General features: G+C 40.1%; 1 long non-coding RNA gene across 1 annotated transcript in view; it reads right to left on the bottom strand.

The window, feature by feature from the left end:
- LOC120851624 overlaps window positions 1-23,572 on the bottom strand; it is a 42,177-nt gene that overhangs the window by 1,603 nt on the left and 17,002 nt on the right. The gene's annotated exons all lie outside the window — the stretch shown is intronic.

Here is a 23,572-nt window from a genome sequence, read left to right as displayed (position 1 = left end):
CTTGTCATTTACCTATTTTATGTCTAGTAGAAGCGACTTAGCAGCAGCAGTGTGTATATGTTAATTCCAAACTCCTAATTTATCCCCCTACAACCACCAGCTATACCTCTTGGTAACTGTAAGTTTATTTTCTATGACTGTGAGTCCATTTCTGCTTTGTAAATAAGTTCACTCATACCCTTTTTGCAGATTCCACATATAAGTAATATTAATATTATATATTTGTCTTTCTCAGACTTACTTCACTTTATACCATAATCTCTGTGTCCATCCATGTTGCTGTAAATGGTATTATTCCATTTTTTTTTATTGCTAGGCAATAGTCCATTGTATATACATATACATACATATATATGTGTGTCATACATATGTGTGTGTGTGTGTGTGTGTGTGTGTGTGTGTGTATACCATATCTTCTTTATCCATTCATCTGTCTATGGACATTTAGGTTGCTTCCAAGTCTTGGCTATTGTAAATAGTGCTACAATAAACACTGGGGTACATGTATCATATTGAATTAGAGTTTTCTCTTGATACATTGCCAGGAATGGGATTGCAGGATCATATGGTAACTATATTTTTAGTTATTTAGGAACCTCCATACTGTCCTCCACAGTGGCTGTACCAATTTCCATTCCCATCAACAGTGTAAGAGGGTTTCTTTTTCTCCACACCCTCTCCAGCATTTCTATACACTCATATTGAAACATCAGAAAGAGAAATTAAGGAAACAACCCCATTTGCCATGTATCAAAAGAATAAAATGCCTAAGAATAAATCTACCTAAGGAGGTAAAAGACCCATAGTCCAAAAACTATAAGATGCTGGTGAAAGAAATTGAAGATGACATAGATGGAAAAATATACCATGTTTTTGTGTTGGAATAATTAATATTGTTAAAGTAACTACACTACTCAAGTCAATCTATACATTCCCTGAAATCCATATCAAACTACCAGTAGTATTTTTCACAGAAATAGAGAAAAAAATTTTTAATTTGTATGGAAACACAGAAGACCCCTAAGACCCAAGTAGCCAAAACACTCCTAAAGAAGAATGAAGCTGGAGGAATCATGCTCTCTGACTTCAGACTATAGCACAAGGTTATAGTAACAAAATCAGTATGGTAGTGGCACAAAAACAGACATATATTACATGAATGGAGGGAGGTAGAAACCCCAGAAATAAATATATACACTTATGGTCAATTAATCTATGGCAAAGGAGGCAAGAATACACAATGAAAAAAAGACAGCCTCTTCAATAAGTTGCGCTGGAATTGAACAGCTACATATAAAAGAATGATATTAGAACACTTCATAACATCATACACAAAAATAAACTTAAAAAAGGTTAAAGACCCAAATGTAAGACGAGATACTATAAACCTACTACAGAAAAACATGGGCAGAACACTCTGACATAAATCACAGCAATATTTTTTTGGCCACCTTCTAGAGTAATAGAAAGAAAAACAAAGATAAATAAATGGAACCTAATTAAACTTAAAAGCTTTTTCACAGCAAAGGAAACCATGAACAAAATAAAAAGACAATCTACAGTCTAGGGAGAAAATATTTGCAAATGATGCTATCAACAAGGGATTAATTTTCAAAATAAACAAATAGCTCATTCAGCTCAATATAAAAAAGCAAATAAAATAAAATAAAAAAACAATCAAAAAATGAGCAGAATACCTAAATAAACATTTATTTCTTCAAAGAAAACATACAGATGGCCAACATGAAAAGATGCTCAATATTGCTAATTACTAGAGAAATGCAAATCAAAACTGCAATGAGGTATCATCTCACAACAGTCAGAATGGCCATTATTTAAAAATATACAAATTACAAAGACAGTTTTATTTATTCCTGCCCAATTTGTATAATTGTCTTTATTATCTTTTTGCATTAGCTGGGACTCCAGCGTGATGGTGAATAGGAGTGGCAGAAGAGGGCACCTGAGACTTGTTCCCAATCTTAAGGAGTAAGTTCCTCATCACTAAACGTAGTCAACTGGAGATTTTCCGTAGGTGTTCTTTATAAAACTAAGGAACTTCCCCTCTAATCCTAGTTTCCTGAGAGTTTTTATCATGAATTGATGCTGTATTTTGTCAAAGGCCTTCTCTATACCAATTTCTATTATCACATGACTTTTCTTTTTAACATGTTAATGTGGTGGATTATACTGATTGGTTTTCTGATGTTGAACTAGCCTTGCATACCTGGGATAAATTCTATTTGATTGTGCTGTATAATACTTTTGATATCATGTTTGACTCCATTAATTAATATTTTGTTGAAAACTTTTGCTTCTATGTTGATGTAGTTTTCCCTTCTTATAATGTCTTTATCTGATGTTTTTATCAGGTCAATGCTGGCTTCATAGAATGAATCAGGAAATATTCCATCTGCATCTCTTTTTCTGGAGGAGATTGTTGAAAATTAGTATCATTTCTTCTGTAAATACACAGCACAGCACAATCAACCAGTGAACTATCTGGGATTGATGCTTTCTTCTTTTGTAAGGTTATTAATTATTGATTTTACCTCTTTAATATATATTAAAGAGATTCATATAGGCTATTCATATAACCTATTTATCCTTGGGAGAGTTTGGCAGGTCATGTGTTTCAAGGAAGTGATCCATAAATCTAAATTATCAATTTATTGAGCATAGAATTATACATGGCATTCCTTTATTATCTTTTTAATGTCCACTGACTCAGTGGAGACATTCTTTCTTTATCTGGGAAGTTTTGTGTCTTCTCTCTTTTTTCCTTGGTTAGCCTGACTAAATGTTTTATTGACTTTCCCTATGACTTTATTTTCAGCTTCATTGACATTTGCTCTGATTTGTATTATTTTTTGACTTGCTTTGGGCTTAAATTGCACTTCTTTCTCTAGTTTCCTAAGGTGGAAGGTAGGTTATTGATTTAAGATATTTCTTTCTTTTTCTATCATATGCACTAAACACATTAATTTCCTTCTAAGCACTGCACTTTCACTGCATTCCATAAATTTTGATGTTTTATTTTCATTTAGTTCAAAATAATCTTTAATTTCCCTTGAGATTTTTTCTTTTATTCAAGTATTATATAGAAGTGTTGTGTTTAATTTCCAAATATTTGAGTATCTTCCAGTTACCCTTTTGTTACTGATTTCCAGTTAATTTATGGTCTGAGAATATACTTAATAGGATTTCCATTATTTTTAATTTGTTAAGATGTGTTTTATGGCCCAGAATGTCACTATTCCATGTGAACTTAAGAAAAATGTATATTCTGTTGTCATGGAATGGAATATTGTACAAATGTAAATGAGATCAAGTTGATCGATAATGCTATTTAGATCAAGTATATAATTTCTGATTCTGAAACTACTTATCTATCAATGACTGAAAGAGGTATTAAAGTCTGTAACCATAGCATGGATTTTTCCATTTCTCCCTGTAGTCCTGTCAGTTTTGTCTCATGTATTTTGGCACTCTTTTATTAGTTTGTTGTTTAGTGGCTAAGTCATGTTCAACTCTTTTGCAACCCCATGGGCTGTAGCCCATCAGGCTCCTCTGTCTATGGGATTTCCCAGGGAAGAATATAGGAGTCAGTTGCCATGTTCTTCCCCAGGGACCTTCCCAACCCAGGAGTCAAACTCACGTTTCCTGGATTGGCAGGCAGATTGTTTACCACTGAGCCACCAAGCCCTCATATACCCCCAAATTTTAGGGGTCCCTGCCAGACTGAAGGGACTTCTAAAATTTAGGGGTGTACAAGACCCAACCCAGAGCTAAGTGTTCCCATCCCAAGAGTCTTTGCCTGTCGCCTGGGCAGGGCTCTGAGTCTGGGAGGGGAATCTTGCTGTGATTCAAAGCTTACTAAATGTCCCTGGTGGAGTCCAGACAGATGTAACCAAAGCTACCACTAAGCAGACCTGGACTGGCTGTGATGCGTTAGCTGCACATACATTAAGGATTATTATGTCTTCTTGGACAATTGACTCCTGTGTTAATATATAAATATGACCCCAATATTATTATATAATTTCTTTATTCCTAATAATTTTCCTTGTCCTGAAGTCTGCTTTTTCTGAAATTAATACAGTAACTCCAGCTTTCTTTTGATTAATGTTAGCATTGTATATCTTTTGCCATCCCTTTACTTTGAAAATATCTAAAACATTACATTTAAAGTGGTTTTCTTGTAGACAAAATATAACTGGTTCTTATATTTTTATTCACTTTTACAATTTCTCTCTTTTAATTGGTGTATTTAGACCATTTGCATTAAAGGGATTACTGATATAGTTGGATTCAGTTCAGTTCAGTTCATTTGCTCAGTCGTGTCTGACTCTTTTCGACCCCATGAATCACAGCATGCCAGGCCTCCCTGTCCATCACCAACTCCCAGAGTTCACTCAGACTCGCTTCCATTGAGTCAGTGATGCCATCCAGCCATCTCATCCTCTGTCGTCCCCTTCTCCTCCTGCCCCCAATCCCTCCCAGCATCAGAGTCTTTTCCAATGAGTCAACTCTTTTTAAAAAAGAAAAAATTAGTGATTGCCCTAGAGTTTGAAATATATATTTTAAATTAATCTAGGCCTACCTTCTGGAGAAGGCAATGGCACCCCACTCCAGTATTCTTGCCTGGAAAATCCCATGGGTGGAGGAGCCTGATAGGCTGCAGTCCATGGGGTCGCTAAGAGTCGGACACGACTGAGTGACTTCACTTTCACTCTTCACTTTCATGCATTGGAGAAGGACATGGCAACCGACTCCAGTGTTCTTGCCTGGAGAATCCCAGGGACGGGGGAGTCTGGTGGGCTGCTGTCTATGGGGTCGCACAGAGCTGGACACGACTGAAGTGACTTAGCAGCAGCAGCAGCAGCAGGCCTACATTCAAGTAAAGGCATACTGTTTCACATTTAGTCAAAGTGCCTTATAATAGAGTTTTCCCAATTCCTCCTCCCGGTCCCTTATGACACTTCTGTTAGTCATTTCACTTATCCATAAACCAAATAATACAATTACATTATACAAGTAAATTATTACTATGATTACCTCAACAGTTATCTTTTAGATGAATTAAGAGTAAGAAATGTTAAAAAAAAAAAAAAGAAAAAGAAAAAAACCTATTTTACTTCTGTTCTCCAGGTAAGCATATTTCAGTGTGACTTTTCTATATTCACCTGTCTCTCTAGATTTCAAAGTGCTGGTTTGCTCCACAATATAATTCTCTGCTGGTCCAAGAAAAAGTTGGTTTTCAATTTGCTCAGCTTTTTTCTTTTTGTAAGAATGGCAGTGATGACTTCCAAGCTCTTCAAATGTAAGATTTAAAATTGAGAGTCCCTTTTGGCTTGTGTTTTAATATTCTTACCTACACAATGGAAATGATTCTGCCCTGAAGGCTTCAAGGTATTGAATCATACAAGGAGGGAGACTTTCAGGATAATCACAAGCCAGGACATTCTGGTAGGAGATAATTTTTATCTTTTTATTTTTTGGCCTACTGTGTGGCATATGCCAGGATGTTCTATTTGATCTATCAGCCTGTCTTTCATTTTATCAATGTTGATTACTTTTTCATTCTACTCATTCAGAATTTCACAGACTTCATGTATTTTTGCCCATGGGGATTTCTGAATTGTCATAAAATACTAGATTATGTATTCCTCTTAGCCTTTATATCCCTAACATTTTGCCCTACTCTGCATTTTCACAGTATAGACTCTACCAAAAATAGAATCAGACTCAAGTTAGGAATAACAACGGAGGAACTCAGGTGAGTTATAGACTGTGGATTTAGAGATTGTTGTACTAAGTGAAATAAGTGAAATAAGTCAGACAGAGAAAGACAAATATCATATACCATTTATATGTGGAATCTATAAAAAGGGGTACAAATGAACTTATCTAATATAAAATAGAAACAAAGGTAGAGATGTAAAAAATAAACTTATGGTTTGTTTTGCTATACACCTGAAACTAACACATTGTAAATCAACTATACTCCATTAAAAACTTTTAAAAATTGTAATAGCCACTTTTTCTAGAATTCTAAAATACTCAATATACAAGGAAGATGAGAATTCATGCAGTTCAGTCATCCATCCAAAGCAAGAATCTCTCCAAGCCCACTTACATTACTAAGATAGTAGTTCTTGCCCTCAGCCAAAACTCATCTTACAATTTTTTTTCTCAATTTATTGTTCAAGACTTCACCTTCTGAAGGAATTATCAGAATCCCCCAGTTGAGAACCACCTGAAGGCTTCATTAACATTAAGGATTTACTCCCCACATTCCTATGAGAGGAATAAACTGCTGTCTGTCTCCTCCTCTGCTTTGGTCTTCTGGCCACTCTTAATCCATGTGACAAGGGCCCATAGAGCCAAGGTAACCCAGCTTTGAAATAAATGATGTGAACCCTGGTGCCAAATGTGTAAGTAAAGTTCAAAGATTTATGCTATCTTTTAAAATTCAGCCAATTCCAGCGCACACGAAAAAAAAATCAATTGTTGGGCCTGCTTTGTTCTTGAAAAAAATCAATCATGGTTCTTGCCAAGGATCCCATTACCCTCTGGATGCTGGGGTCCCTCCTCCACATCCCCCATCACGTGTTGACATCAGCTCTACTGAACTGCGTTTCCATAAGGCTTCTGTCTCGGTTTAAGATTGAAACCACCTTTTATACTCCCTTCTCCTCCAAGTATCCTTAGATCCCTATTACTTTTCCCCAGAATAGCTGTAAGTGTGTGAACTAATTAGCTTAGAGAGTGCAAGCTCCCTTAATGCCTTAGGAACCCTGCCATCCCACACTGATTTCTCTACATTCTGAGCTACAAAATAGCCCCTCACTCGGTTTTGGCTTAATTATTCTTCAAGGTCATCCCTGTGTCACTCCTGTCCATGTTCCTTTTCTTCTCTGCTTCTGTTTTTAAGAGGATTTTTAAATAGGTTCGGCAGCTCAGCCGTTTTTGAGTCATTACTAGCTTCAATCCCCTTTCCCACTTATGACTTGTCCTATTTTTCTCTCGCCTCACCTCTTTCTCTGCTATATTTGCAAGAGTGTTTCTGATTCTCTCTGACCCCTTTGCAGGCTGGAATTGTTCTGTGTTTTTGTGGCCTGTACTTTCCCCCCACACTTTGAACTAATCTCGCACGGCCTTGATTTGGGAACTGGCCCTCCCCTTCCCTGTTTATAGCACAGACAGATCTTTCCCTTCACCTTTCAGTTGCTCCTTCAAGAAGAGGGACTGAATGTTCCCTCAATCATCAAGATGCCCACAGAACAGGGGAAAGCTCTAAGAAGACAACTTGCCTGTCCACGGTGGTTCAACAGCATCCCAGCCTTCTGGGTTTACAATCCACCTACCAATTTATATGTTCACCTTTGACAGAAACCAGAATCCTGAGGTGAGAATAATAAAAACAAATGCAACAATTATAATAATAATGCCACCTCCCACTGGAGAACATGGAAGACTTTTCAAACACTTTCTTACAAATTATCCCATCCAGAAGACACATTACATAAGAGACTTTTTTATTTCTTGCTTTCTTCTCATTATGATTCTGATTATTTTCTATTTTCCTCTAACCTCCTATTGTAATTTATCTTTCCCACTCACTTTGCATTATCAAGCATCACCTTAAAGAACCGTGGAAGGCACTTCAGAGCTGAGTCTACACCAAAGAATTTTGAACTTTGTGAAGGAACAGAACCCAAAGTTGATACTGACGCCAGAGCTCACATCCTACAAGGAATGTGGAAGGATGATCAGAAAACCAATGATTAAAACCTCACAGCCAAGCACACCCAACAGAAATAGGACAGAAGACCCAAGCATCACTCAGTAACCCTAACCGCAGGTTCTGGGCAGCACCTCATTCTGGGTATCACAGATCACATTGATAGAAATGGGTTCTTAAATGAGACTGAACCTGGTTGTCAAGTAGAACTGAGTCTGCAAGGTATGGGCCTCTGCAGATAGAAAGTCTGGGCAAGTAAGCAGAGTAGTGTGCTAGGTAGAGATGTGAGAAAAAGAAATACCCAGCAACAAAGCAAGGCAGTAAACACAAAGACCAGGAAAACAGATCTTCAGAAGTACACTGTGATGGCCCAAACTGGAGATAGGGCCTTTAAAGAGGTGGTTAAGCTAAAATGCAAAAAAGCAAAATGGCTGTCTGGGGAGGCCTTACAAATTTCTGTGAAAAGAAGAGAAGCGAAATGCAAAGGAGAAAAGGAAAGATATAAGCATCTGAATGCAGAGTTCCAAAGAATAGCAAGAAGAGACAAGAAAGCCTTCCTCAGTGATCAATGCAAAGAAATAGAGGAAAACAACAGAATGGGAAAGACTAGAGATCTCGTCAAGAAAATTAGAGATACCAAGAGAACATTTTATGCAAAGATGGGCTCGATAAAGGACAGAAATGGTATGGACCTAACAGAAGCAGAAGATATTAAGAAGAGGTGGCAAGAATACACAGAAGAACTGTACAAAAAAGATCTTCACGACCAAGATAATCTTGATGGTGTGATCACTCACCTAAAGCCAGACATCTTGGAATGTTAAGTCAAGTGGGCCTTAGAAAGCATCACTATGAACAAAGCTAGTGGAGGTGATGGAATTCCAGTAGAGCTATCTCAAATCCTGAAAGATGATGCTGTGAAAGTGCTGCACTCAATACGCCAGCAAATTTGGAAAACTCAGCAGTGGCCACAGGACTGGAAAAGGTCAGTTTTCATTCCAATCCCAAAGAAAGGCAATGCCAAATAATGCTCAAACTACTGCACAATTGCACTCACCTCACACGCTAGTAAAGTGAAGTCACTCAGTTGTGTCTGACTCTTTGCAACCTGATGACTGTAGCCCACCAAGCTCCTCCGTCCATGGGATTCTCCAGGCAAGAATACTGGAGTGGCTAGCAAAGTAATGCTCAAAATTCTCCAAGCTAGGCTTCAGCAATACGTGAACCATGAGCTTCCAGGTGTTCAAGCTGGTTTTAGAAAAGGCAGAGGAACCAGAGATCAAATTGCCAACATCTGCTGGATCATCAAAAAAGCAAGAGAGTTCCAGAAAAACGTCTATTTCTGCTCTATTGACTATGCCAAAGCCTTTGACTGTGTGGATCACAATAAAATGTGGAAGATTCTGAAAGAGATGGGAATACCAGACCACCTGACCTGCCTCTTGAGAAACCTGTATGCAGGTCAGGAAGCAACAGTTAGAACTGGACATGGAACAACAGACTGGTTCCAAATAGGAAAAGGAGTATGTCAAGCCTGTATATTGTCACCCTGCTTCTTTAACTTCTATGCAGAGTACATCATGAGAAACGCTGGGCTGGAAGAAGCACAAGCTGGAATCAAGATTGCTGGGAGAAATATCAATCACCTCAGATATGGAGATGACACCACCCTTATGGCAGAAAGTGAAGAGGAACTAAAAAGCTTCTTGATGAAATTGAAAGAAGAGAGTGAAAAAGTTGGCTTAAAGCTCAACATTCAGAAAATGAAGATCATGGCATCTGGTCCCTTCACTTCATGGGAAATAGATGGGGAAACAGTGGAAACAGTGTCAGGCTTTATTTTGGGGGGCCTCCAAAATCACTGTGGATGGTGACTGCAGCCATGAAATTAAAAGATGCTTACTCCTTGGAACAAAAGTTATGACCAACCTAGATAGCATATCCAAAAGCACAGACATTACTTTGCCAACAAAGGTCGGTCTAGTCAAGGCTATGTTTTTTCCAGTGGTCATATATGGATGTGAGAGTTGGACTGTGAAGAAAGCTGAGTGCTGAAGAATTGATGCTTTTGAATTGTGGTGTTGGAGAAGACTCTTGAGAGTCCCTTGGACTGCAAGGAGATCCAACCAGTCCATTCTGAAGGAGATCAGCCCTGGGATTTCTTTGGAAGGAATGATGCTAAAGCTGAAACTCCAGTACTTTGGCCAAAGACTTGACTCATTAGAAAAGACTCTGATGCTGGGAGGGATTGGGGACAGGAGGAGAAGGAGACGACAGAGGATGAGATGGCTGGATGGTATCACTGCCTCAATGGACGTGAGTCTGAGTGAACTCCGGGAGTTGGTGATGGACAGGGAGGTCTGGTGTGCTGCGATTCATGGAGTCACAAAGAGTCAAACACGACTGGGCGACTGAACTGAACTGACTGAAGCTAAAATGAGAAGGCCATTAGTGTGTGCCCTAATCCAATCTGACTGATGCTATCACAAAAAGAGGAGATCTGGACACATGAAGAGAAAATAGTAGTGTATACACATTGAAGAAGAACCAGGTGAGAACACAGCAAGAAGGAGGCATTCTGCAGGCCAAGGAGAGAGGCTTCAGAAGACACCAAACCTACCCATACCTTGATGTTGGAATTCTAGCCTAAAAAAATAAATTTCTGTTACCTAATGAGCCATGCAACTTGTATTGTTATGACAACCAAAGCAAACTAACATGGTCACCCATAGGATAAATTAAGCAGAAGACTCTCAAGTCAGATTCCTGGGTTCAGGTCTCACCTGACCACTTATTAGCTATATGACCTTGGCAAACCAATCTGTGCCTCAGTTCTTTCATTCATTTAACAAGGATGATAATGGTACCTAACTCACAAAGTTGTCATAAGGGTTAAATAAATTAATCCTTGTGATGTACTTGGAAAACTATCTGGCACATGCTATGTAAGTATTTGTTGCTACTAGTATTATTACTACTATTGTTATCATCATCATCGAATGTGCTAGATTTTTCATGGACCTCCAAAAGGTAGAAGAAAATTGATGAGGGACTTCCTTAGTGGGCCAGTGGCTAAGATTCCTTGCTCCCAATGCAGGGGTCCCAAGTTAGATCCCAAGTCAGGGAACTAGATCCCACAAGCCCCAACTAAGAACCCACATGCTGCAAATAAAGATCCCGCATGCCACGAGTAAAGCTCCCGTGTGCCACAACTAAGACTAGCACAGTCAAATACATAAATAAACATCAAAGGGGAAAAAAAAGAAAATTGATGAGCGTAGAGAAAACATGTAAACAGATGGATTTTTGAGGCAGAAAGTTTGTGACCTCAAGCTTCTACCCGGCAAATATCAATAGCTAATTCTGGGAAGTGAAGACACGTCCAGAAGATGGAGTATGTCTCCCCTTTAATTCACACTCATTGTTGGAAGCCTGGGCTTCCCAGAGTTCAGAAGCATTTCAGCAATAAACATTAGCACCAACATTTTCATTAATATGAAGAAAAAACAACAATAAAGACAAATAGCATCTGTGCTTATGTGCTGGGGGGCAGACTTTATGCCACCACAGTTCAAAATCAGAGGAAGAAATCTTCTGGAGTCACATCAGTTTCTGATGTTAAATTTCTGCATGCCTGAGTTTGTGCTAAGTCACCTCAGCTGTGTCCAACTCTATGCGACCCTGTGGATTGTAGCCCACCAAGCTCTTCTGTCAATGGGATTCTCCAGGCACGAATACTGGACTGGGTTGCCATGCCCTCCTCCAGGGAATCTTCCAGGCCCAGGGATTGAACTCGCATCTCATGTTTCCTGCATTGGTAGGTGGATTCTTTACCACTAGTGCCACCTGGGAAACCCAAATTTCTGCATACTCTTCTTTTATCTCATTGCATATGAGTAAACATAAATACTCCCTTTCCTTGATACAAAGATCCCCCTGTGACAAAAATGAGGTGGACAAGAGATAGAGTTCAAACAGTTTGATAGTTAGTCCTTTTTATGAATAAGCAATAATATCCATGTTTTTAGATGAAAAAATTGTCTGAAAAAGTAAGCACAGGCTCTGTGATGTGGTCATAACATGGAAAACTAAATATTTGGCCCTTTCAGTTTCTTTGGTCATCATTTCAGCCTGCCTAGGAAAAAGGAGATTGAAGCCACATTCCCAGAAATGTCATGTTTATTGACAGTGATAAATTTCTCAGAATCTGAGGGACTCATCTGCACTTAGCAGCAAAGATTCAGAAAATGGGCAATTGCTTCTCCAGCATGAAAAAAGTATCCAAGAGTTGAGCAATTGATTGGAAAAAATGAGCCTAAACTCAAAGATGAGAACTCTGGGAGATCATCCACGATCAGAGAAAGGATCCCAAGCATGGCTAAGAAAGGCAAGCTAACCGGTACAATGGAAGGGACTGGGTAGTGGCTGCTATTACCAACACAGGGAGTATGATTATGGTGAAACTCTTAGTTTTTTTCATCAGTTAGAAGACTGAGACCAAACTGCTTATCTCTGAGTTCTACTGGTCTACAAATCCATCTCAGAATCCCTGGTTTTAGTTTTGTTTTTCTAAGGCTCAAGAAAGACACTGTTGGTTTCAAAAGGGATTATTTCAAACTATTTTATTCTGATCCCCTGAGAAATCAGATTTTTAAAAATATTTCAATTAGATTTGTACCCTCATGATCCTTCATCCCACGACAACATCTCTAACAATGAAGTCCAGGAGCTATAATTTCTGTGTCTGCCAAACAAAAAAGAGTGTTAATAAGACCAAATAAAAACTGAGCCCTTGGTAAGGCAGGTAGGGAAGAGAATGCATAGGCCGTTCATTGGTTTAGAGAGTTTTTGAGGATATTTGCCCTTGTAGCTGTGAATGACCGACCCCATGAGCATCTCTATTCTACTTACTGTATGATAGATTGGCGACTTCTAATCTATACAAACCTGGCTATCTTATGTAGCTAACACAACCTCTGTAGATGCTGAGGGCTGTTGGCATTACTTTTTTCCCCTTATTTATTATTATGTGTTGACGTCCAAACAGATTCTCAGGCAGGTCCTGGAGATTTCAGATTTTCACAATATTACAATTTCAGCAAGCTGAATGTTAAAAAATGGAAATTGGACAGACTGTTATCAACTTTAATCGACCATTAGAGCATCGGAGCCTGAAGGCACAGTATTTAACGGTTGGAATGGGGTGGTCAAGTAAAATGCTGTCTCTTTCATTTGGAATCTGGGAATAAAGCCAACCCAGATAAAAAGGGGGGAAAAAGCCATTACTCTGACAGCTGTGGCAGAGCACAAGGATCAGTGTTGCAAAGGAGGCCAAGATGCAAATATTGCAGTACACTTGGGTAAGGTTTGTCTACGAATTCTGGTGTGCAGCTTTCATACATAATGCAGATAAATAAGCCAAGGAATGAGACGCTGACCTATCAGAATGAAGGCTATTATCTAATATCAAAAATGGATCCTGTGACATCATATTATATTGCCAGGCTTGGCCTCAATATGTCATCACCTTTCTGTGCAGAAATGGCTGTCTTCTCAGAAAGGCAAATAATTTGCTTCCTTGGTTAGGCTTCTCTGCCTCAGCCTCTGGGCATGGTACACTGTGAATGCTTCAGAGAATCAATCCAGAATTAAGGTTTTTAATTACACCTGACATTACTGAGCTCTCACCTGTTGGCAGCCATTTTCTTAAAACCACCCATGGGACAAAATTATTTTACTAGAAGTTAAGGTTCTTTTCTACTTTATGCCTCTGTTGGCCATGCCAGATTCCTTCCTGACACCATTTACTCTGCTAATGTGGTTTTGCCCATTATGAACTTTCAGAATGTTAAAGTGAGCACAGTTTTCTTTTAAACAAAATATATTGTTTATGTAAAGAGTCTAATGGCCCATAGCAATCCAATTTACATGTAAAGTACAAGATTTCATATTGAATCGGTTTTATTACCTCACATATAAAAGATATTGAGCAGTGGTAGGTATATTGTATTTGCATCAGAAAAATACAAGGGCAGATTTACTGGGTTTGTGCTTAATAATATTTGAATTGATTAACACAATGAGAAGTGTGACATCTGTTCATTATGGGAAGAAACATCATTTCCACCTCACCTCTGCTGTCCAATGAACCCTTTCCCCTCTTCACTCAATGAAATAACCATACTTAAAGGGTTAATAAAGCTTCCCAAAGTGATACCACTAACTGTTTCTCAGTAGCAAGGGAATATTGTTGATATCATTTAAAATTTATTAAGCATATTTGGTTTGCTGGGCATTGTACCAAACTGATAAAACATAAGATATTTGATCACTGGTTGCTTTTGTTATGATAACGATGTTGATTCCCTTGACCTCTCAAAAACTAGATTTAATTTTTTCCATATTTTTTACATTATGGAAACCCCACAACCTAGTTTTCTTTGTATTTTAACTTTTCTTCCTGTGAACTCCAGTCATTAGACAATCTCTTTGCAGAGTAAACTGTACTTTCATAAACTATAAGCTGTTTGAAATATTTTGGGAGAGAGCTAATCTTTTTTTTATTAATCTGGAAGGTTGTTCTGTAAGTACTGCTGTTGAGACAGAAAGGTGAACCCTATCGAATGTTCCTAATAAACAGATTCTCTAGATGACTCCTCTCCTTTTACCACAATAAATTTCCATTCGATGTAATTGAAAGCCTCAATTAATATTACTTAAATCAGAAGGGGTGAAAACATATTCTTGAGTTAACAAAAACTGAAACTAGCAGCCAACTAGGGACACACAATAATTTGAAATGGAACCAATGGAATAGGAAATTTGCTCATAATGTTCTTCTGGAAGTTTTGTTATATTTTTGGATACAAGATTTTGTTGTATAAATTTTCACTTGCAAACATTTTTTTTTTTCCTTTCCATCATTTCAGGGTAGAAAGAACTTTCTTTTCCACCCCTATTTGCTTCCAGGAGTAAAAGACGGTCCTGACGGTCCATGTCTGAATTGACGTGATGTGCTTTGGGATTTAGTTAGAATGCTTGCCTTTCCCCATGTCCCTCTAGCCTCCAGGCATGCAGCAAAGTTCAAACACAACACTTTAAGTAAACAAAAGTAAATTGAACAGCTAAAGCCTTCCTTTAAGGAAAGACATACAGATTAGTGAAGGCCAGACCACAGGGTGACTCTTGCTTATACCCCAGCAATAACTCAACCACACTCTGGAGAGAAAAAAAAGTGCATCTGCTGTGTGAGTGTGTGTGTGAATCCACACACAGTTTGCACTTCCTGTGCTCTGTACAACATGGCCTGTGATACAGATTCTATCTAAGACCATCACACTGTGGACGTCAGTGCACTAGCCCTGCCTTCCTTCAGCAGAAAAAGAACTCTTCGCCAAAATACTGAGTTTACATTAAAAAAAATGTTTTCTCCACAAGAAATCTTCCTCCCTGCAGGTTCCCAAGTCTAGACTTAGCTGCAAAATCCAACCTTTGCCGGCAGGAGTGCTCATCAAGCCTTGAAGGAGTTGAAGCAGGCGAACCTCTGTTCAGGCAAGAAGCAGGCACCCAGGTGGGGCATGACTGCATGATGTCTGGGTTCCAAGGGTCACCAATAATATGCACCTGTCGAATAAAGGCGCCCTCGGGTACTCCTGTCTCCTCAGATCTCAGAGACTAGGATGCCAATGGGAGAAAACACACATTTATTAATAATCAGCTAATAAACTTACTTTTAAGAGGCTGTCCTAATGTCTTGACAGAGAACTTCTACCTTTTATGTGTTACAATTTCTACTCTTAACCCCTGCCCCACCCTCTTTTACTGATGCATATATGCACACTAAGTCATTTCAGTTGTGTCCACCTCTTTGCGACCCTACAGACTGTAGCCCACCAGGCTCACCTGTCCATGGGGATTCTCCAGGCAAGAATACTGGTGGTGGGCGGGGGGTATTGCCATGCTCTCCTCTAGGGGATCTTCCAGACCCGGGAATTGATCCCACCTCTCTTACATCTCCTGTATTGGCAGGCATGTTCTTTACCACAAACGCCACCTGGGAAGCCCCTTTCACTGATATGCATCCCTTATCTCAGGTGGCACTGGTGGTAAAGAACCCACCTGCCAATGCAGGAGACATAAGAGATGAGGGTTCGATTCCTGGATTGGAAGATCCCCTGGAGAAGGAAATGACAACCTACTCCAGTATTCTTGCCTGGAGAATCCCATGGACAGAGAAGCCTGGTGGGCTGCAGTCCATGGGGTTGCAAAGAGTCAGACACAACTGAAGCAACTTAGCACCTTAAGCAAGCATCCATAGTACCTCACTCAACAGGAAATGGAAACGGCTGTCTTAGTCTGTTTGAACTGCTATAAGGAAATATCACAGACACGGAAGCTTATAAACAGAAATTTGCTTCTCACAGTTCTGGAGGCTGGAAGTCCAGGATCATGCTGCCAGTATGATCAGGTGAGGGCCATCTTCTGGGCTGCAGGCTTTTTGTGGCCTCACAATGTGAAAGGGACCAGGGAGCTCTCTAGTATCTCTTTTATAAGGGCACTGATTCCATTCATGAAGACTCCACCCTCATGGCTTAACCATCCCCCTAAAGGCCCCACCTTCTGATACCATCACCTTTGGGGCTAGCATTTCAACATGAATTCTGGAGGAATACAGATTTTGGACCATAGCAACTCCCAAAGGACTGGAGTATCTTGATCAGTCCAGTTCTATTCACAGCTCTTCACAGGCTAATGTCCAAGCCAAGTGGCCAGGTTTTGTAGGAAAGATGAAGATTTAGGAAATATGTTCTGTTCTTTTAGAAATTCATAGACTCTGGAGAGTGTCTTAGTCCATTCAGGGGACTATAAGAAAAATAGCATGAACTGAATGGCTTGATAAACTATCAGCATTTATTACTTATAGTTCCAGGGGCTGGGAAGTCCAAGATCATTGCACCAGTAGATTTGCTGTCTACTGAGACCACTTTTTGGTGCATAAATTATACTATTTTGCTGTGTGCTCACGTAATTCCAATCGTGAGGACTCTCCCTTGTGATCTAATCACCTCCCAAAGTACTCACCTCCTAATGCAATTATCTCGGGGGTTAAGATTTCAATATATAAATTAGGGGGAAGGGGGTAGAAACATTCAGAACATAACAGGGAGATAAGATTCTTATGTGATATAATTATTTTATATATCACAAAGAAATATGTGATTAAAACATCAAAATGTGAACTTGTTGAGGTTCAGGGAAACAAATACTCTGTTATTTCCACTACGTTCTATTACCAAGGCAAGAAAGTAGATTAACATATTCTTGAAATATTTCCAATAGTAATTGAAATAATGAGTTCTCCTTTCATTGCCTATAAGCAGACAAGTCAAGTAATCATATCATGTTGCTACTCTGTTGTTCCATTTACTTGGTGCAGCAAAGGAAAAGCATCAATAATGCCACTATTTTTATATAAATTGAAACGTCTTTGGTTCTACCTTACTTCCTTTCTTAATACAGAATGCATTTTCCCAGAGAGACAATGAAATGCATATGGCAATTAGTATTGCTTCTAGTCCAGACCTTTAAATGTACTTGCCAAACCCATGTCAGCTGTTAGGAGAAGCCATAAAAAAGTATTCCTTCCAGGACATTCCAAGTCCCCTCCAGCCAACCAGTTCCAACTGTTCCCTACCATAGTTCTCAACCCTCTTCCACTGTCTTTGATACAGATTTGGGCTGTCAAACTCTATCAAGTTCGTTGACTTGGCTTTATCACCCCTTTGGAACATGACATACCTACCTCTGTGCTCCACGTGTAGAAAGACCCTTTATCCCCTCACTCTACTCATGCCTCACGAGAACACACCCCTTCAAGACTTTAAGAGTGATGGTTGGTGCCGAAGGATCACTGTAAGAGCCAAAAGTGTGAGCGTAAAAGACCATGTGCTGAAAAGAAGCAGAGTTCTCTCTGCCTAGAGAGCAGTATTATAAAATATGTTTGTTTGTATATATCCCCCACTGGTGGATGAGTTCTTCAAAGTTGGGACAAGGCCTTCCTTATCTCTTCATTCTAACACCCTGAATAGAAAAATAACACACACATGGTTTTTTAATTAATTAATCCATGCTCCAAGGTTAATTAACTCCCCCAAACAAAGCTTCTATTTATTTAGTAGTCTCAACTAGAGTTTGGGAGGCAAGTGATCTAATTGAATTAATTTACTCTAGGGCTTCCGTGGTGGCTCAGAGGTTAAAGCGTCTGCCTCTAATGCGGGAGACCCAGGTTCGGTTCCTGGGTTGGGAAGATTCCCTGGAGAAGGAAATGGTAACCCACTCCAGTATTCTTGCCTGGAGAATCCCATGGACGGAGAAGCCTGGTGGGCTACAGTCCACGGGGTCGCAAAGAGTCGGACACGACTGAGTGACTTCACTTTCACTTTCAAGGCATACATTATTAAAAATACATCATTCTGATATGGGACTTGATGGCAAAGGTATTTTTTAATCTCCCCAGAAGATTTTCATGAGCAGCCTGTCTTGAGAGTTGACATAAAATGTCCTCAGTGCTCTGGCCCCAGCTTCTCCAGTCATGCACTGCCTGCAAGTGCCTCTCTAGCTGCACTGAAACAGATGTCCTTCTTCATGAACACCATGTATACCCAGACCCCCAGATCTCTTTCACCATACTTGGAAAAATCTCAAACTACAGATGATGTTAGTGTTTCTTCTTTCAAGATCTCCCTATCCCTATTATTTGCCTCCTATGGTCTGAATGCTTATGTCCCTCTCCCACTCCAAATTCATACACTGAAATCCTAACCCCAAAAGATGATCATATTAAGAGATAGAGTCTTTGGGAGGTTCTTAGGTCATGAGGGTGGTGCACTCATGAATGGGATTAGCACCTTATAAAAGGCTCCAGAGAGATCCCTTGCTCCTCCCTCCATGTGAGGACACAGGTAGAAGGTATCTACTGTGAATCAGGAAGAGATTCCCTAACCAAATGCAACCACCTTGGTGCCTCCATCCTGGACTTCACAACCTCCACAATTGTGAGACACACATTTCTGCTGTTTATAAGATTATCAATCTGTGGTATTTTGTTGTGAAAGTTGCTCAGTTGTACCCAACTCTTTGCGACCCCATGGAATTCATACAGTCCATGGAATTCTCCAGGCCAGAATACTGGAGTGGGTAGCTGTTCCCTTCTCCAGGGGATCTTCCTAACCCAGGGATTGAACCCAGGTCTCCCGCATAGCAGGTGGATTCTTTACCAGCTGAGCCAGAAGGGAAGCCCGACAAAAACGTATTTTGTTATAGCAGCCCAAATAAACTAAGATATTGTCTTGCAAATCAGATTTTTGTTGTTGTTGGTGGTGGTTTTTTTTCCTGGAAATGGATGTCAGAACTAATGTTTCATTTTGAACAAGAGTTAAATCACCAGAGTAAGGAAACCAAATCAAAAGCTACTGTTGGGTTTGTGGGAAATTTGATGAATCTAAATGAGAAGAAAATACAGAGTGAAGATCTTTAAGATTCATCTGCAGCAGCTCATCTCCATGGTGGATAGATTGTGTTAGCATTGGTTTTCTTCATCTTAAGAGTAAAAGCCATTGTCTAACTACAGAAGGAGATTTATTGCAGTTGCCAGAGCTATGAAAGGGAATCATAATTCCTGACACCTCTTCCTATTCTTTCCTCATCCTCAGCATAAAATATCCAGACAATTTGTTTATGACTTAGTAGGTACTGATGGTAGAACTTAGAGTTTCATTTTGATGGATTCAAACCCAACCCATCCTGCAGGTCTTCAGTAATAATAGAGAAGATCTCAGAGACCAGAGTGAGTTCAGGGCAGTTCTAAAGTACGTAAAAATGGGTGTTTCTCTTGAAGTCAACCTAGTCATATTAGGATGATGAATCTGCTACACTCGTGACTCCATCTGAAATATTTAGGGCTTGTTCTTTTAAGATGATCCTGAAACACCTCCTCCAGCTTGTCTTCCACAAACACATCTTTTCTGAGCAATTTAGATGTAGCAGGAGGAAAAAAAAAAAAAGGTAGGGGGATTTATCAGGATTAATTAATACACAAGAGGAAAGAGATGTATCTGATTAAACTAACCTCTCAGGTTCATTATAAATATTTTATGCACTTATGTGATTCTGAATTCTGTCTTTGTCATTTAGAAAATAGCCCTAAATATGAGACTTGAAGGCTCCTATGAGTAAAAATAAGGTGCTAGGATACTTATACCAGTCCTGCAGTTGGAAAGACTGAGAGAGCAGCAAGACTTCTGTCAGAAGGGGTAACACTGTCCAGGAAATAGGAAGGGACACACCATCACTGCCTGCCCTGTCTAACTCTGATTCTCTGGAGACAATATATGTAGGAAATACAGGACAAAGCTTTGGTGGATGAAGGACAGCTCCCAAAGAAGTAGATGGCTGGGGCAACATCCGCAAACTCTCCTTTGCACAGGCCTCTCTACTGACCTCTGGAGATGCCCTGAGCTTTCCCTCCTCAGCACCTTACTATCGTTTTCTCCACACTACCCCCTAGGCCGCCTCCATGCAATGGCCTCCCTTTACTCTTCTGTCTGCCTGGCTTTTCATACTCAACCCTGGAAATGAGGCCCCAGTTCATTTCCATCATGAAAGCTACCATGACATTACACGTTCAGCATGATCTCCAATCCCCTAAACCAGACATTCTATTTCAGAGTGGGGTTGATTTCAAGAAGTTAAATTTGAACCACCCAAAGTAATTAAAAAGGAATTTCATTCTCTACTCATATTTCTCAAAAGAGGTGAGAGAGTCTCCAAAAGCATAGTTTATAGTTATATTTATTAAACTCTTTCATCATTGTCCTTGCTATCCCCAAGCTACTCCCACATGATGGGGGAGGAGGATTGAAGTAGAGGACACATGATTCTCTTTGTTGTTCTTGGGGAAGGGCAATGACTTTGAACATGTAGACCTCATGAATTTGTATCCTATCATACACTTATCACATATCCTTATGTTTTAGGCATTTTATCCTGTGTACTGATTCTCTCTTCCCAAATAAGCTGTGGCTCCTTTAAGAACTATATTTTAATCACCTTTGTATTTTAATACAATGTAGGTTATCAATAATAGTTTTAGGATGAGTGAAAGAATTAAAATATATGAAAGTAGAAGATTAAATTTCATATTTCACTAATACCTTCTGCAAATATCACACACTACATACTCAATTACTATTTGCTGATGATAATAAAATAGGAAGCAGTCCATTCAGGGGGCAGGGAAGGGGCTAAGGGCCAGCCCAACCCTGGAGTCTTTCATCCATAATGAGCTCAGTCAACCAAACCTCCAGGATTTCTCCACCCTGGTACCTGTTATTCAGCCTCTTCTACCACAGACTTGTCCAATTCATTATATCAATTTTTTTTTTTAAGAATTTGCTTTGATTTCATCTCTGCTAAAATTCATATTAGATATGAATGTCCTTTCAGCTCTTTGCAACCTGTTTGGGTTTGCTACACACCATGATCTCTACTCTCTCAGGACTAACCCACACGGCTCTAGAGTCACCTTTTTATTTTTAGTTATTAATCACATCATGAGAGAAACTTATCTCCACCACAAGGAACTGCAGGTTGTAATTTGAGCACCAGGTACACACATTCAAATGCATATTTATACACAACACACAGGGGAAGGTGCCCACCCCTCCCGCTCCCAGTGGAGGCAAGAACTGTGTCCTTTTTCTGACAAACCCCTCAATACAACATCAAAACGGGTCCAGAGCACAGGGTCGGCAGGAAGTAGTCTGCACTAGGTACTGCCTGGTTGGAGCTGAGAACACTTGCTGGGGCCATAAAGAGCGGGGTACAGGCCACAGTGAGGCAGGAGGAGGTATAGCTTCCCAAGGCGTGGCTTGAGCATCCCCTTGCCCTCAGGGAGACTCATGCACAAAAAGTTCTCAGAAGGAAAAGTAGGGCCCGTCTGCTGAGCTCTGATTAATATTACAGGCCAGTGCCTTCAGGTGCCTTTGCTTTTACTGTTACCAAATCAGTGACACAAATCTTCCACGAAAAATGTGAAATCATTAATCTGCAAAATATTATGTACAAAAAGGAACAGGAAATGACTTGCCAAATATTTAAACTACTGACAGGATGCTTCCTCACTATTTGCATTTAAATCTACTGGCATTTCTGGAGAGTGAAATAAGTCAAAAGAAAGAATACAAAACAAACAATAGAAACACAAAAAATAAAATGTTAATGATTTGAAGACATTTTATGTGATTATCTAGAAAATTTAACATATTCTATGAACTCTTAGTTAATAAATGAATTGAGCAAGGTTCTCAGATGCAAAATTATTAAACATAAAATTAAGACTCAACTCAATTAGGCAATGTGTTATAAGGTCAGTAAGCACCAAAACCAGAACCAAAAGGTGATCTGATCCAGCAGCAACTGCTGCTGCTCTGACCCAAGGATCATGCGTGTGTGCTCAGTCTTTGCAACCCTGTGGACTGTAGCCTGCCAGGCTCCCCCGTCCCTGGGATTCTCCAGGCAAGAACACTGGAGTGGGTTGCCGTTTCCTCCTCCAGGGACCTTCCTGACCCAGGGATCAAAATCATGTCTCTTGCACCTCCCGTAATGGCAGGTGGAGTCTTTACCATTTGCACTACCTGGGAATAAGATACCTGCTGGTAAACCCACAACTTGCATCAACCCAGACCTCAGCAGTGCCTCCCTGCCACATGCTGCTGCGTCCATCGAGAGGAAAGCCCATAGCTTGTAGAAGCGTCCATGCAAGTCCTTCCTCCTCACCTAGGCCACAGGGCAAAGCCACTTCCTGCCCACAGTCAGCTCCCACTTCTTCTCCCACAGTGACAATGCCAGGTCTCCATCCTCCTCCTTAGGAAGCCCTACCTCACCCTGCCCCCTTTCCTACCAGAGGAGGAACCGAACTTCTTATTTACTAGGTTCACTTTTTACCAGCAACTTATCAATGGTGTTGTGGTTACAGAGCCCAACTGAGTCCAAAGTTGGATCCCCCTCCTTTCCAACTGTATCATTTCAAGCACATTAGTTAGTCTCTCTGAGTCTCAGTTTCCTTATCTGTCAAGGAGGATAAGAAGAGTGTCTACTTACTGGGCAATCCCTGGGCAGTTTGAGCAAACTGATGAATACAAAGCAGTGAGAACAATGCACCCTGTGAACACGAGATGCATTCTGGGTGACATATCTGTCAGCTCTGGGAGCCTTGAAGACAAGATGGGCACAGCCCCTGCTATAACCCTAACACTGGAGTCAGTGCTAAGCACGTTTTGGATAAATAATTCATTAGAACTGAGATGCGAGCTCTAAAGGAAAAGAACAAAGGGCAATAAGAGCATTTACAGAGGGTCAGGCTGAGTAGGAATCAGGTAGCTCAGGGGTCTGCAAACTATGGCTGGACAGTTTTAGTAAATAGAGTTTATTGGCACACAGCCTCGCCCCTCCGTGGATGGACTGTCTGCGGCTACTTTGCGCCACAGTTCTAGAGTCTAGGCAGAGACTGCATGGCCCACAATGCCGAAAATAATGACTATCTGGCCCTTTAAGGAAAAAGTTTGCTGAATCCTTTGCTACCTGATGAGGGAAAGAGAGAGATGATCCCTACAAAGTATGTAGGCAGGCTGGCCTGGGGCTCAAGGAATTAGACAATGTGAACCGCTCAAGTGCATGAACTCCCCCAACTTCCTAAATCACATCACCCTTACCTACAAACACCTCCTGCTGTGCCTTCTTGCCTGTGGGAGAACTCTGACCTTCCCC

The sequence above is a fragment of the Oryx dammah genome, unplaced genomic scaffold, assembly GCF_014754425.2.
Source record: "Oryx dammah isolate SB20612 unplaced genomic scaffold, SCBI_Odam_1.1 HiC_scaffold_25, whole genome shotgun sequence".
Taxonomy (NCBI): domain Eukaryota; kingdom Metazoa; phylum Chordata; class Mammalia; order Artiodactyla; family Bovidae; genus Oryx; species Oryx dammah.
Note: the sequence above shows the minus strand (reverse complement) of the source record. Positions and strands in the feature narration are given on the sequence as shown.